At 40.7% G+C, this 13,631-nt stretch overlaps 1 protein-coding gene across 4 annotated transcripts in view; it reads left to right on the plus strand.

Moving 5' to 3' along the window:
* TMEM65 (transmembrane protein 65) overlaps positions 1-13,631 on the plus strand; it is a 54,447-nt gene that overhangs the window by 10,567 nt on the left and 30,249 nt on the right. The gene's annotated exons all lie outside the window — the stretch shown is intronic.

Raw genomic sequence — 13,631 nt, forward strand, 5'->3', positions numbered from 1 at the left:
GCTTTGTTCGCTCTGTAAACATTGGCAACATGTACCTTATACCATCAGCATCTCTTTGCCAGGAAAGAGCTACTACACTAAATGTTCAGTACCATAGTACTGAAATACTTTCACCACTAAAAATATTATTACTTTTTTTACGAAAACCAAAGCAATAATTACTGTTCATAGGTGAAATGAAATGGAATATTCTAATTTAGATTTAGGGCAAAATTTTCAAAATTGTGCATGTGCAATTTTGCATATATATTTTGTGCCAAGTTACTTCATAAATTATGCTTACACACTTTTACATGCATGTCTTTACAAATTTGAGCCTTAAGGCCTGGTCCTGCAGATGCTTACTCGTGTTTTAACTTCAAGTGCGTGAGTAGTCATGTTGAAGTTAATGGGATTACTTACATACATAAAGTTCAGTATATACATAAGTGTTTTCAGGAGCAGGGTCTAAGTTTGAAAATACATGTAAAAGTAGTAATCTTATATCTGTAAAAGGAAGACATTTATACCTGTAAGAAGTTAGATTTTTAACTAACTTTTCTACAGGAAAATATGCTACTTTTTGATATAGTAGGACTTTTAGAGATCAACATTCTGCTAACACTAAATGTGTAGTTTGATTTTTACAGTTCACATAACTATCCTAGTTAAAAACACTTTAGCAGCCATAAGCGGTATTCAGAGTGTGCATATGCTTAGTTCCATTATTTTCTCCATCAGGAGCTTAGTTCTGGTGTGTCTTCTAAATTAAAAGAAAATAAAATATGGTGTTTTACTTAAGCAACGAGAAAAGTTTACTCTGAATTGCCAGCTCTTAGCCACTGCCAATCTTATTTAGCCAGAGTGAACTAGGTGCTGTTCAGAATTATGAAGACATAGTCTGTTTCCTCTCGAATTTACATTATAAAAAGACAAAGATCACGGAATACAGGTAGATACGGTATAGAAGCAGAGAAGTCAGGGCAACTGTCACAAATCTTGTTAAGTTAGTTCCATTTTAAAAAAAATATATAGAAGTGGCTAGATGAAGAGACAGTTGGAGATAGCTTGTTTTTAAAAATATCATGGAACCGTTTCAAAAACAAAAAGTATCTTCTTTTAGTTTACTCTTATTCTGTGTGAAACTTTCCTTCATAACAAATAGCATGCTTGCTTGAGTCTTGGGACATGTACTAACAATGCTTGCAATTAAATTAGTCTTTCATTTCTGACAGCTTCTTGAATTTTCAGTTTTTGTCCCATACGAACCATATTTACTTGGTTTTAAAGGCAGAAGTTCAGAAAAATGTTTTATCCAACGGATGTGATTTTTTTCATCCAAAAACTCTCAATGCTATATGCAAGAAGTTGAAAGTACTTCTGCAGTGTTCATTGCACTATGTCTATCTAAAGAATAAAGTATGTCAGTTTCTTAATATATAGCCCAGGTTTTGCTAAACTTTAGCAGAGTTATGGCATGTCAGCATTTGCTGTTTCTCTTCTTTCTAGTTTATTAAATGGTGTTTCCTCAGCATGTCTGCCATTTTCCATTCATCTCTGATAGTTTGTTTACATTTTGTTCTTTGGATTCCTTTGGAAGACTTGTTTGAATTATTCATTTTGTACTACTTGTTTTTAAATTGGTGAGGATAGATGTTGATTGTGCTTTGGGGAAGGACGCACTAAGGAAAGGCACTCTATTTGTAAGTTCTTTAAAAAGAGGAACCAGATGGCTAGAGATTTAAGACTGAAGCAGCACCTTCTCGAGCAGACTTTGAAGCCTGCCTGGATGCTGTGGACCACTTTGGAAAGTCAGGCCCCTCAAAGAGCACCAGAGCTGGGACTTCTCAGCCAAGCTCAAATTACTCATGTGGAAGGAAGAGGAACCATTGGGCTATCTGAGAAGAAATCTTATAAGACAGCCCAGGGCCATTCCAGAGGTCGGACTTGACTTCTGTGCCTAAGAATAGTACTGAGCAGCACTGAGAGTCTCCAGTATACTGGTTAGAGTGGGACTATCAACACGCTCTCCAGTACTGAGGTGGGAGCAGAGAGGGCCTGTACTGTTGACTCAGTACTGCCTTAGGTGCCTGTTGAGACTGTCGGTCTCCTCCCTGTCTTGTACCAATAAAATAAAAACCAGCAGGATCTTATTAAAAGGGAAAAAGGCAAAATACCACATTTATTGTGAATACAGAAAGAATCATAGTAAGCAGTTAGTTATAGGTATAACATTCCATTCAGTGTCACATTTATTCACACATTCATTCATACAAACACACACACACAGGTTCTGCAAGGTTATCATCATAGTTACCAGCCTTAGAGTTGCTCATGCCAAGCCACTGGCTGGGTGGCCTGGACATGAGGGGGGAGCAGGGCCTTGTCAGATACTCATCTGATGTTCCTGGAAGTTGGTTTGCAGAATCAGACTCCCCCTTTCTCCGTCCCCCCAAAGTTCTCACTTTCTAGAGTCTATTTTTATAGGAATTTATTCCTAGGCCAGTCTGTGGGAATTGCTTCATCATGCTGTTGCTGAATCAATCAGCAGATAGCACATTCCTGACGGCTCCGTGCTGCTAGATGTTATCTTGTTCTTTGGTTCTCCCATTCTTGAGGCTGTTGGGTGGATTCCAGTCTGCCCTCCGGGGGTTCTCTGGTTATTTCCACTTGACGCCTTCTTCAGCTGATGGACACTGGATTCTTAGGCTGGCACCTCGCTGATCATTCAGTTATTATCCACACCAAACATCCATCCACATACATCCTCTATTTCTATTTTAATCACAATTGTTAATACAACAAAAGGGTGGGGAGTCTCTGGGTGCTGTTTCTGTTGTTACAGAGTATTGCTTTGAGTCTCTCTCTATGTGAATTGCTTTGAGAACAGACTCTGTCTTAGAATGTACTAACGCAATCAGCAGCTTGCAAGTTTCACACATAGAGGGAGAGAAACAGTACCAAAAACCAAGAGACCTCTTAATTAGTAATATCCTGGAATTTAAACTATGGGGAATCACACTCATTTGTGATTTTAATACAGAACTTCTTTAATATGATCCAACACCTGACTGTATATCAGGCAGCAGCAGATTTTCTGTGCCTTTCTGCCCGACTCGCCACTCATTCAGGACCAGTTGACTACAGTGCTGTCATCCTTGGCGTCCTCAGATCCCCTTGGTTTGGTGGCAGACTTACTGTTGTTGCTGATGCCATCCTTCGTACTGCAGTTTACCTTGGTGCAGGGTTGTTGTCGACTTCCTGCTTGTCATGAAGAGCATTGTTGACGTGCATACAATCTTCGGTAGTGGTGCTCTCTACAGTGCAGCCTGCATCTGCTGTCCTTGGACCATCTTCGTTTTTGGTCCTGATGCCTATTTCGGAACCCAGTGTGAGGTTGAGGCCAGTACCAATATCGAAGGTCCTGTTGACTGTTCCTTTGGTGCCAGTGGCATCATGGGGTTGAGCTATGGATGATGCTGAATGTTTAGTGGCCCCATCCAGTGACCACAACAACACTGTCAAGCTATTTGGAGGGATCCTCACAGTCAAGCTCCCTCCCCTTTCCCATTGCTCTCAATCTCAAAGGTCATCGAGACACAGCAGGAATCACAGTTGGTAATGGGATTGGTACCGTTCCTGCAGTAGAGACATGAGACCTTGGCCTAGTTCTTTCTGGTTGACAAAGCCTCTGTGGAAGTCCTTTGTTTGGAGAAATGCTGGTTGTCTGTACACTGTAGGGTGAGTTCACCTGTACCTACAACGGGCTCCCTGCCAGAACCACCAGGCCTGCAGCCATCGGCTCCTTCTGCCATGGGGTATCCTGAACCATTATGGCAGTCAGATGTCATTCCTCAAGGGATTCCATTGGTCCCAACTATATCTTTCTCCTCTTCGCCAAATGACACAGGAGTACTGAGTCTTCAGTACTGATGACTTCAGATTTTTTCACGATCTGCTTAGTTGCCTGGTATCGGCCTTAGGAATTCAGGCTGAGTTTGTACAGGAAAACACCTACACACCCCCTACAGCTGCATTGGTGGCTATTCTGCAGCCATCGGTTCCTTGGATAGTTGCAGCCCTATAAACAAAGCAATACAAGAGCCTGGTAAATCCCTTTGGAATGCCCTTGCTTTGTTAATGCACGCAGCAAAGCTCGCTGTCAGAAGATACTGTGTGCCACTGCAGGGCTTTGAGTCTATTTTCTCTCATCCAGCTCCGAATTCTCTGACTGATATAGTGGCAAATGAGAAAGTAAGACAGGGAAGATGTAAATTGGTGCCTATGGAAAGAGTCCAAAAGGCTAGATTTGATGGGGAGAAAGATCTGCTTGACTCCCACTTTGCAGATGCACGTTACAAACAAGCAAGCTGTGTTATCGAAAAATAATTCTGTGAACTGGGATGCTATGTCCAAATTTGTGGACAAGTTGCCAGAATCTTTCAGGCAGGAGTTCAAGGCCTTTATTACAGAAGGCCATTTAGTGGCCAAGACATTCTTACGGTCATCCCTGGATGTAGTCGGTGCTTCATCCAGGCTCGGGGCCTTGGCCATAACAATGAGAAGAATCTCATAGTTACAAAACTCAGGCATAGCTCCTGAGATCCAGCAAACCATAGAGTACTTGCCATTTGGTTGCTTCCTATTCTTGAAGAAAACTGAGGAGAGATTTCATTCTTTTAAGGTCTCCTGGTCACCCTATGCTCATTGGGGACTTACACGCAGGCTGGAAAGAGATGTCATTTTGGGAACCAACAGCAATGTCATCCTCGGTGATATTTCCAGCAGTTCTTCTACCCTGTGAGGCATCAAGATTTCCCCTGAAAGGGGTACAAATCACGGAGAAGGAAACCTTCTGGGTCTGTTTTTTTCTCAAATGGCTCATCCTCTTTCTCTTTTGGTTAGACACGTTGTTTGGGCATTTTGAGAGCGGTGCCTCAGTTGTCAGTGTCGTATCCACGCCCTAGCTATGTGGGGTCAGGCTGTCTCACTTCTGTGGTGTTTGGGGGACAGTAACTATGGAGAGATGGGTCCTGAGCACCATGAGATTGGGTTATATCATTCATTTTCTTTCCATTTTCCCCACTCCCGTCCTACTACCCCATCTGTCTTCAGGGATCCCACTCAGAACTCACTGCTGTTACAGCAGGTATGAACCCTGTGTACTCTGGGGGCTGTCGAGGAGGTTCCTCATCACCTTCATGGAAAGAGATTTTACCCCTGGTACTTCCTAATCCCCAAAGCCAAAGGGGGGAATGAGACCTATCCTCGATCTCTGTGCTCTCAAGACGCATTAAGTACATTAGATTTTTGCCTGGGCACTCCGGTTACCATTCTCTCAGCTTTGATTCAAAGTCGTGATTCAATCTCCTCATTGGTCATTTTGGTCAGGTGCCAGCGAGGTTGTCTTAGCTTCTTAACCCTTTATAGGTGAAAGGTTTTTTCTCTGGCCAGGAGGGATTTAAAGGTGTTTACCCTTCCCTTTATATTTATGACCTATGTCTTCGGAACTGAAAGGCCATCAGGCCAAACCTGACCTTAAAAAAACCAAACAAACCCCCACCCCCATTAATCTACCTTCCAGCTTTCTCAGCCTACCCTTTAATTGCTTTCTTTTCCAAAATAAATGTAGAGTCTCAAACTCATCAGTGCTGTTTGATTCAGATATCTTTCTTGGTAAGTTTTTCACCATATGCTCATCCTCTATTTGTAGCTATTGTTTGAGTTTCCTCTTCTGTTTCCAGTTTTTTACCTTTTTGACTGTAATTTTATTGATAGTCTTACTGTGATAAAATAACATCTGCTAACCCCTTTCAAAATTTGGGAAACCTTTTAATCACACTGAAGTTCATCATTTCTCCTGGTTGAATTATGACAAATTCCTTTTAGACTACTTAGATTCATTTGCCCTTCTCTGTCTCCTCTCCAAATTTGTATCCTGTCATGTAATATTTATATAATATATATATAAAGGATTCCAGATACATTACTTGTGAGTCGATCAACAGTGTCTTCTCTATCTTTATATTCTGTATTTTGTAAATCTAATAGCCCCCTCTGCCACACCACTCCCCTCCCCCCCGCTACACACTGGTATATGGTGATTTAATGATTTATTTGCACAGTAACCCCAAATACTTTCTCTGAGCACAGCATTGGATGCCTGTTCCGTTTTGTGCATGTCACCTAAAATGATCCATGCTCTCAGACTAGTATGATAATTTCCCACATTGATCTTTGCAGATTGCTGTAGCCAGGACAGCAGGAATGGCAGGAGAGTCTAGTTGTCCCAAGTACTTGCCTAGCATTTTGGACAGATACATACTTGGTGTGGCTAATTGTTCACATCTTTGATGCTACATTTACTGTGTTTTAGGGTGCTAGTTCAATCAAAACGACCACGGGTATGTCTCTTACACCTCAGCTAGAAGTGTAGACCTACCCTTAATGTTTTGACAAATGATTGGAGTAGAGGACTGGGAATTGAGAATTCTGGTTTCTGTTCCCAGCATTGTCATCTACTTGGTGCAACCAGAGGCAAGATAATTGTAGTGCCTCAGTTTCTCTCATAATTTGCCTCAAGGGAAAATTGAAAAGCATTTTGAAACCTTCAAATTAAATATATAAAATTCAAAGCATACATAATCAAGTGCAGAAGTCAGGTTTCTGGATACAAGTGGTGGAGTAGTTTATTCTAACTTTGTCTACAATCTGAATAGCTGGCTTTCTGCTAAATGATTAGTAGTTAAATAGTTAACATCAATGCTAGACTCATCAGCTTTCAGTATTCCTACTCAGCTGATCTAAATGGGGCAGTTTTCACCTATCTTTCAGCAGTGATGTAGTTTGTCCAGTAGGTTTAATGCTATTTAGTGGCCTGTTTTTGATCTATCTGCAGATTTGGTAACATGCCTTGCATAACTGTGTGGTGGCAGAGCCAGACCTTTAATCTGAGATGGGTATTTGTATTCCAATATGAAGTTTGTTTGTGATGTAAGGGGCTACCACAGCTCTATAACTGAGGCAATCACGTTACAGCCTAGGTCATGAAGAATTGTCTTGTCCAAACTACAAACAGAAATTCTTACTTGAACAGTGATGTTTCTAAGCATCTGCTGATATTATTACTGCAGTGTGGATTGGGCCTGAAACAACACTACCTCTTCATAATCGGATGGTCATTTTTGTGGCCAAAGGGACTAAAAGCTTAAAATTAAAAACAAAAGCCTACGTGCTTTTGCTTGTTTTAGATCATCCAGTTCCAGTTTATTTGCATATTTAAAACAACCCTTGTCTCTTGCTGCTTTACTTCCAGTAGGGCTGTCTCTACACTACAGCTTATGTCGGCATAATTTGTCACTCCCGGGTGTGAATGAGTGAACAATGAGTGTCTTACGTTATGCTGTCGTAAGTGCCAGTGTGGACAGTGCTATGTTGGTGGCAGGGCTTAGCTAGCTAGCATAGCTATTGGCTCTCATGAAGAGAGCTGTCCCATCGGCATAGAGCAGTAATTCTCAACCTGTGGCCCAATCAGCACAGCTGCGGCCCATGTGACATTCTGAGTGCCATACAGGTAGTATATATATTGTGTGGATGTGACCCGCATAACCCACAGAGCTGCGTATGTGATCCACCATGGTAAATAGGCTGAGAATCACTGGCATAGAGTGTCTTCACCAGACGTACTGCAGTGGTCGGTGCAGCTGCAGCGCTGAATGTGTAGACAAGCCCTAGTTTAGGTTCGCTTTTATAGCTTTTTGGCTATATTCCAAAAATATAAATATCCCATCCACTATTGAATGCCAGCCAGCTTTCTTTAATTCGTTTAAAAAAATGTATGCATGTAAATCTTTACAAAAGCTTTATCTGAAATGTGTATATTACATTGATGAAATATGGCTGTCAGAATATGTTTTAATGACTGGACTTGCTGAAGCTGTTCTACTGTGTATAAATAGTCGGTCATTGAAGCAAGGACTTCAACATGGGTCTCACACATCCCAGGTGAGTACCCTAACCATCAGGCTGTAGTCATTTTCATTCTTTCCCTGGCTCAGTGACTATCCCTAGTTAATTATGAATTGCCACCATGATTGACAAGGGCTAGTCATTGGACCAGGGAAAGAGACTGAAAATGACTATAGCCTGGTGCCTTCATTTTGACGTTACAGTCAAGCTGTTTAGAATAGCTCATGATCATGAGTGCCAGCCTCAGGGCAGACTTCCAAGGAACAGGGCACAAACCACAAACTGGTTATATATTCTATAATTAGATTTCATCAACCAAGTAACAAGTGTGATCTCGTAAAGCAGTGACTCTCAACCTTTCCAGACTACTGTACCCCTTTTGGGAGTCTGATTTGTCTTGCGCACCCGGTTCACCTCACTTAAAAACTACTAGTTTACAAAGTCAGACCTAAAATACAAAAGTGTCATAGCACGCTGTTACTCAAAAATTGCTTACTTTCTCATTTTTACTATATAATTATAAAATCAATTGGAATATAAATACTGTACTTACATTTCAGTATATAGTACATAGAGCAGTATAAACAAGTCATTGTCTGTATGAAATTTTAGTTCACTAGTGCTTTTTTTTTGTAAACTAGGCAACTATCTAGATGAGTTGATATACCCTCTGGAACACCTCTGTGTACCCCCAGGAGTACATGTACCCCTGGTTGAGAACAACTGTCTTAAAGCATTATAACAGCCTTTACATGGGCTCATAGACGAGTCCCTCGGGCACTCTGGTCTATCTTGCCACCCAGGCAAGCCTGCCTTTTGTGATAAATGGTCCCTTACACCAAAAATCACAATATTCAGGTTCTCCCAGTCCCAAAGGATCAGTCACTTATCCCAGGTCAATTGTATCTCTGATCTCAAACCAAAGGCAATGTTTGTAGCCAATCATATAATACTAACTAAAGATTTATTAACTAAGAAAAAGAAATGAGTTATTTCCAAAGTAAAGCAGGTAACTATACACAAGCAGATGAGAGAGTCTTCAGTTCCAAAAGGTAATAGTAGCGGCTGTAATATGGAAGATCTATATGTCTTGTGGGGCTAAGCCAAGCAGCTTGGGGATCCTTTGCTTGTGCTTTGAAATATTGCTGTTTCTGAATTCCAAGCAGCACAGTGACAACAGTTTTTTTTCTTAACAGGGATTTTTATCCGTTTCCCCCAGACCTCAAGCTGATGGGAGGAGAGTTTGTCCATGTCTCTATTTCATGGGTTTGGGGGGAAGCAATCAACAAATTGTCCACTGATGTCCCACAATTACTTGTCTGACATCTATAGGCCTTCTTTCATTGGGGAGAAAATGACACCTCTTGTGGTAAACTAGCATTTCACACTTGGTAATGATTCTCCCCTGATTGTGGGGGTTTATAGTCTTAGCAAACATTTTGATAGATACAGAGCAAACACTTAAATGTTACTGTATAACATGGGATACATATATAAGAAGTAAGATTAATACAAGCAGCATCCTACAAGCATTTTATAACGTCTAAACACATTCTTATAATTTTAACATCTGTTTTAACAGTGCTAACACTCAGGTGAGCCAGACTGGAACACAGCCAGCTATGCATTTGTCAGTGTTCAGTGAGGCCCAGGGGCCTTGGCGTGAGCTGGCACCTAGTCTGCCATCCTCACAGTTACCATTTTTATTCTTATTTTTTTGGTTTGGTCAAAACTGTTTGGCAAAGTCAACACAAATTTATGAATATTTTTGTGTTGACCGAAACTGAATTTTAAATTTCATCCAGCCCTAATTGCCATATTCTTTAGCATATTCCATGGAGGAAACTTGGCATCTATCATTAATCTTTCCATATTTTATTTTATTTGTTCAATAGCGGGACTAGAGAAGTAAAATGAAATTATATCAAACTATAAAACTTGCAGTGTGGGGGAAACCAATAAAATGGTTATCTGCAACAGTGGTGGAACTCTAAATACCAAACCAGACTGTCAGTGACTTCTTAAGGAAGAAGAATAGAAACGTCTTATAACTGTGGTAATATGAGTTATGGGGAATGAGAAGAATGTAATCTGGATGAACTGATGTATGGGGATGGGAACAAAATAACGTAAGAGGTGAATGTATTGCTGATACTGTATTTTAAATGGACGTTGTCAAAGTTGACAAGTCCGCATGTGGAGACTGTTAATTTAAATCATATGTTCTAAATGGATTTTATTTAGACTGGCAAGAGAGCTCTTATGCCTCTTATTGGCAAACAAAGAGTTGGCCACAATGATCTGAGCTTTTGTGATGTCAAAGCTGGGTTATTCTAACTCTTTACATGGGGAATGAGTGCAGTGTTCTCTAACAAGAACAACTAAATACCTAGTCCAAATAGCCACTGAGACCCTATCACCTCAGTGCTCTTGCTTATTATAAAACACTGGGTTAATTTCAAGATGTTCGTCCTTCTCTTTGAGGCCCTCCTTGGCACTACACCAAGACCACTAAAAAGAGCTATAAAGACAGTAGTTTTGAGTATGGAGATATTGTAGTTTGCCTCTTATTTGGATATTTGAGGCATTCTTTCTGCCAAGCATCTTGTAGGAGTTATGTCTTATATCTAATGATGCCATCTTACAAATAGAGATCCTGGTCTGTGGTTTGGTATGCCTTGGATCATGCTATGTGCGAATTCTGTTTGGACTGAAGTGGAAAGATAGATGTATTCAAGTCAGCCCGGCCTGATAAAATTCACTCTAGAGTATTTAAGGAACTAACTGAAGCAATCTTGGAAGCTTTAGCAGTTATCTTTGAGAAATCATGGAGGATAGGTGAAGCTCTAGAGACTGGAGAAGGGCAAACATAGTACATATCTTTAAAAAAAGGAACAAAAAGGACCTGGAGAATTATAGACCAGCCAGTTTAACTGCAGTATCTGGAAAGATACTGGAACAAATAATCAAACAGTTTGTAAGCACCTAAAGTATCATCAGGTTATAAGTAATAGCCAACATGCATTTGTCAAGAACAAATCATGCCAAACAAACCTAATTTCATTCTTTGATAAGGGGTTACTGGCCTAGTGGATATGGATGGATGGGGGTGGGAGGACTGTAGACTTGATATTTAGTAAGGCTTTTGAGACCGACATGACATTCTCATAAACTAAGGAAATGTGGTTTAGATGAAATTACTTATAAGGTGGGTGCACAACTGATTGAAAGACTATTCAGAGCGCAATTATCAGTGGCTTGCTATCAAACCAGGGCAACATATCTAGTGGTGCCCCACAAGAGTCTGGCACTATTCAGTGCTTCCATTAATGACTTGGATAATGGAGTAGAAAGTACGCTTATAAAATTTGCTGATGACACCAAGCTGGGAGGGCTTGCTAGGGATATGTGCTAGTACTTTGGAGGACAGGATTAGAATTCAAAAGGACCTTTGTTACCTGGGGTTTTGCTGAACCCAAAGCTCTTGGTAACTTTATTTTGTGAGGTGGTGGCAGGAAATAAATCAGTAGAGACACAGCACGTCCGACTGATAGATAGTTGATGCAAGCAGGCAAACAAAAGTGCTTTCACTTAAAGCGTCTACTTTATTTAGTCTCAAGCACTTACACACCTCCACAACAGGTTAGTAGAGTACCCCAAATTAACCCCAGATTCATATTTATCCAGCGTCTTGATGAGGTTTTGAGTGGATTTCTATAGACTTCCGGTGGTCAGCTTTCTGTCTGCAAAGGAATTGGAGAGGTGTTCAAGTGTCCAATTTCTTAGTATTACAAAGCTTGTTCATAAAACAACAACAAAAAAATAAAACTGCAGAAGCTAAGTTAAGTCTGGAGTTTTCTAGCCTGTAGTGTGGACTTTTTCATCTGTTAGCCAGCTGTATCTGACACAGCAATTAACTATTGCCAGACTTTCCATCTTGCAAAACCGCATGCTTCGGAAAATACTCAAGTCAGGAGGGCACAGGGTCATGTTTACTCCTTGTGGTGGCTCGCTTCTCACTTCCCCTCCTGATCTGCTAATTGTGCTAAGGCTTCAGAAATGGCCTTGCTAGCTGCTTTCAGCAATGAGCATAACAATTGGTATTCTAGCCGGCAGTGGTCTAGGCTTGTTACTGGGCTCTGGGCTATCAAAAATGTCCCCCTCCTACACCTTGACAAATTGGAGAACTGGTTTGAAATCAGCATGATGAAAATCAATAAAGATAAATGTGAAGTACTGTCCTTAAGAAGGAAAATTAAATACACAGCTACAAAAATGGGAAGTAACTGTCCAGGCAGTAGTACTACTGAAAAGGATTTGGTGGGTACAGTGGACCACTAATTGAATGTGAGCCAATAATGTGATGCAGTTGCTAAAAAGGCAATAGTCTGCCGTGTATTAGCAGGAAAGTCAGATGTAGGACAAGGGAGGCAGTTGTCCCACTCTACTAGTCAGTGGTGAGCCTCAGCTGGAGTCCTGTGTCCAGTTCTGGGCACCACACTTTCAGAAAGATGTGGACAAATTGGAGAGACTCCAGAGGAGAATGAAAATTTTAAAAGTTTTAGAAAACCTGCCCTGTGAGGAAAGATTGAAAAAAAAACTTGGCATGTTTAGTCTTGAGAAAAGAGCTGAAGGGGGACCTGATAAGTCTTCAGATACGTTAAGTACTGTTACAAAGAGGTCTGTAATCAGTTCTTATGTCCACTGAACGTAGGTGAAGTAGTGATGGGCTTAATCCGCAGCAAGGGAGATTTAGGTTAGATATTAGGGAAAACTTTTAAACTATGAAAATAGTTAAGCGCGGGATTAGTCTTTCACAGGAGTTTGTGGAATCCCCATCATTGGAGGTTTTTAAGAACAGGTTAGATAAACATCTACCAGGGTTTACTTGGTCTTGCCTCAGTGCAGGGGGCTGGAGTAGCTGACCTTTCGAGGTCCATTCGAGCCCAACATTTCTATTATTCTGTGATTCTAAAATAAATCTGTAAATTTAAGGTACTGAAGTAGAGTTAGAGCAGAGAGGGGAAAATGTTCTCTTGTTTTAGGTGCTAGCCTGGGATTTGGGAGAACTGACTTGGATTCCCTGCTCTGCCTCAGATCTCCTTGGTGATCATGGGCAAATCATTAAATCTCTCTGTGTGTTAGTTCCTCATTTGTAAAATGGGGAATAATAGCACTGACCAACCTCATAGGAAGGTTGTGAGGATATATACATAATTTAAAAAAAAAAAAGTGAGGTGCTAAGTTACTTTAGTAAGGCACATCATATAGGTACCGAAGATAGAAGTCGGTACCCAAAGCTCTGTACATCCTGTAGTAATATACAACATTTGAATTTTGTGTGTGATTTACAGTAATGTGCAGACAAATGAGTTTCTTAATATTGAAGCATGTTTGGGAACATGACTTAATGTAGGTTTCTTCAGGGAAGGAGCCTCATGTTAATACATATGTATGAAGTGCCAAGCACACTTTTGTCACTACCATGCATAAATATAGAAGCTTGTTGCTTTTCCTTGCATAATCGCCCTACATGGTGTGACACTGTCTCCTTCTAACATATACAGGTTTGTCTGCTCTAGCCTTTCAGTTAAGGAACCTGGTTCTTTATCTTAGCCAGTAGGGGCTCAGGGTTTTAGATCCAGAGGTTCTAGATTCAATCCTCATCACTTGCATACACTTAT

Source organism: Lepidochelys kempii, chromosome 2 (genome assembly GCF_965140265.1).
Source record: "Lepidochelys kempii isolate rLepKem1 chromosome 2, rLepKem1.hap2, whole genome shotgun sequence".
Classification (NCBI taxonomy): Eukaryota; Metazoa; Chordata; order Testudines; family Cheloniidae; genus Lepidochelys; species Lepidochelys kempii.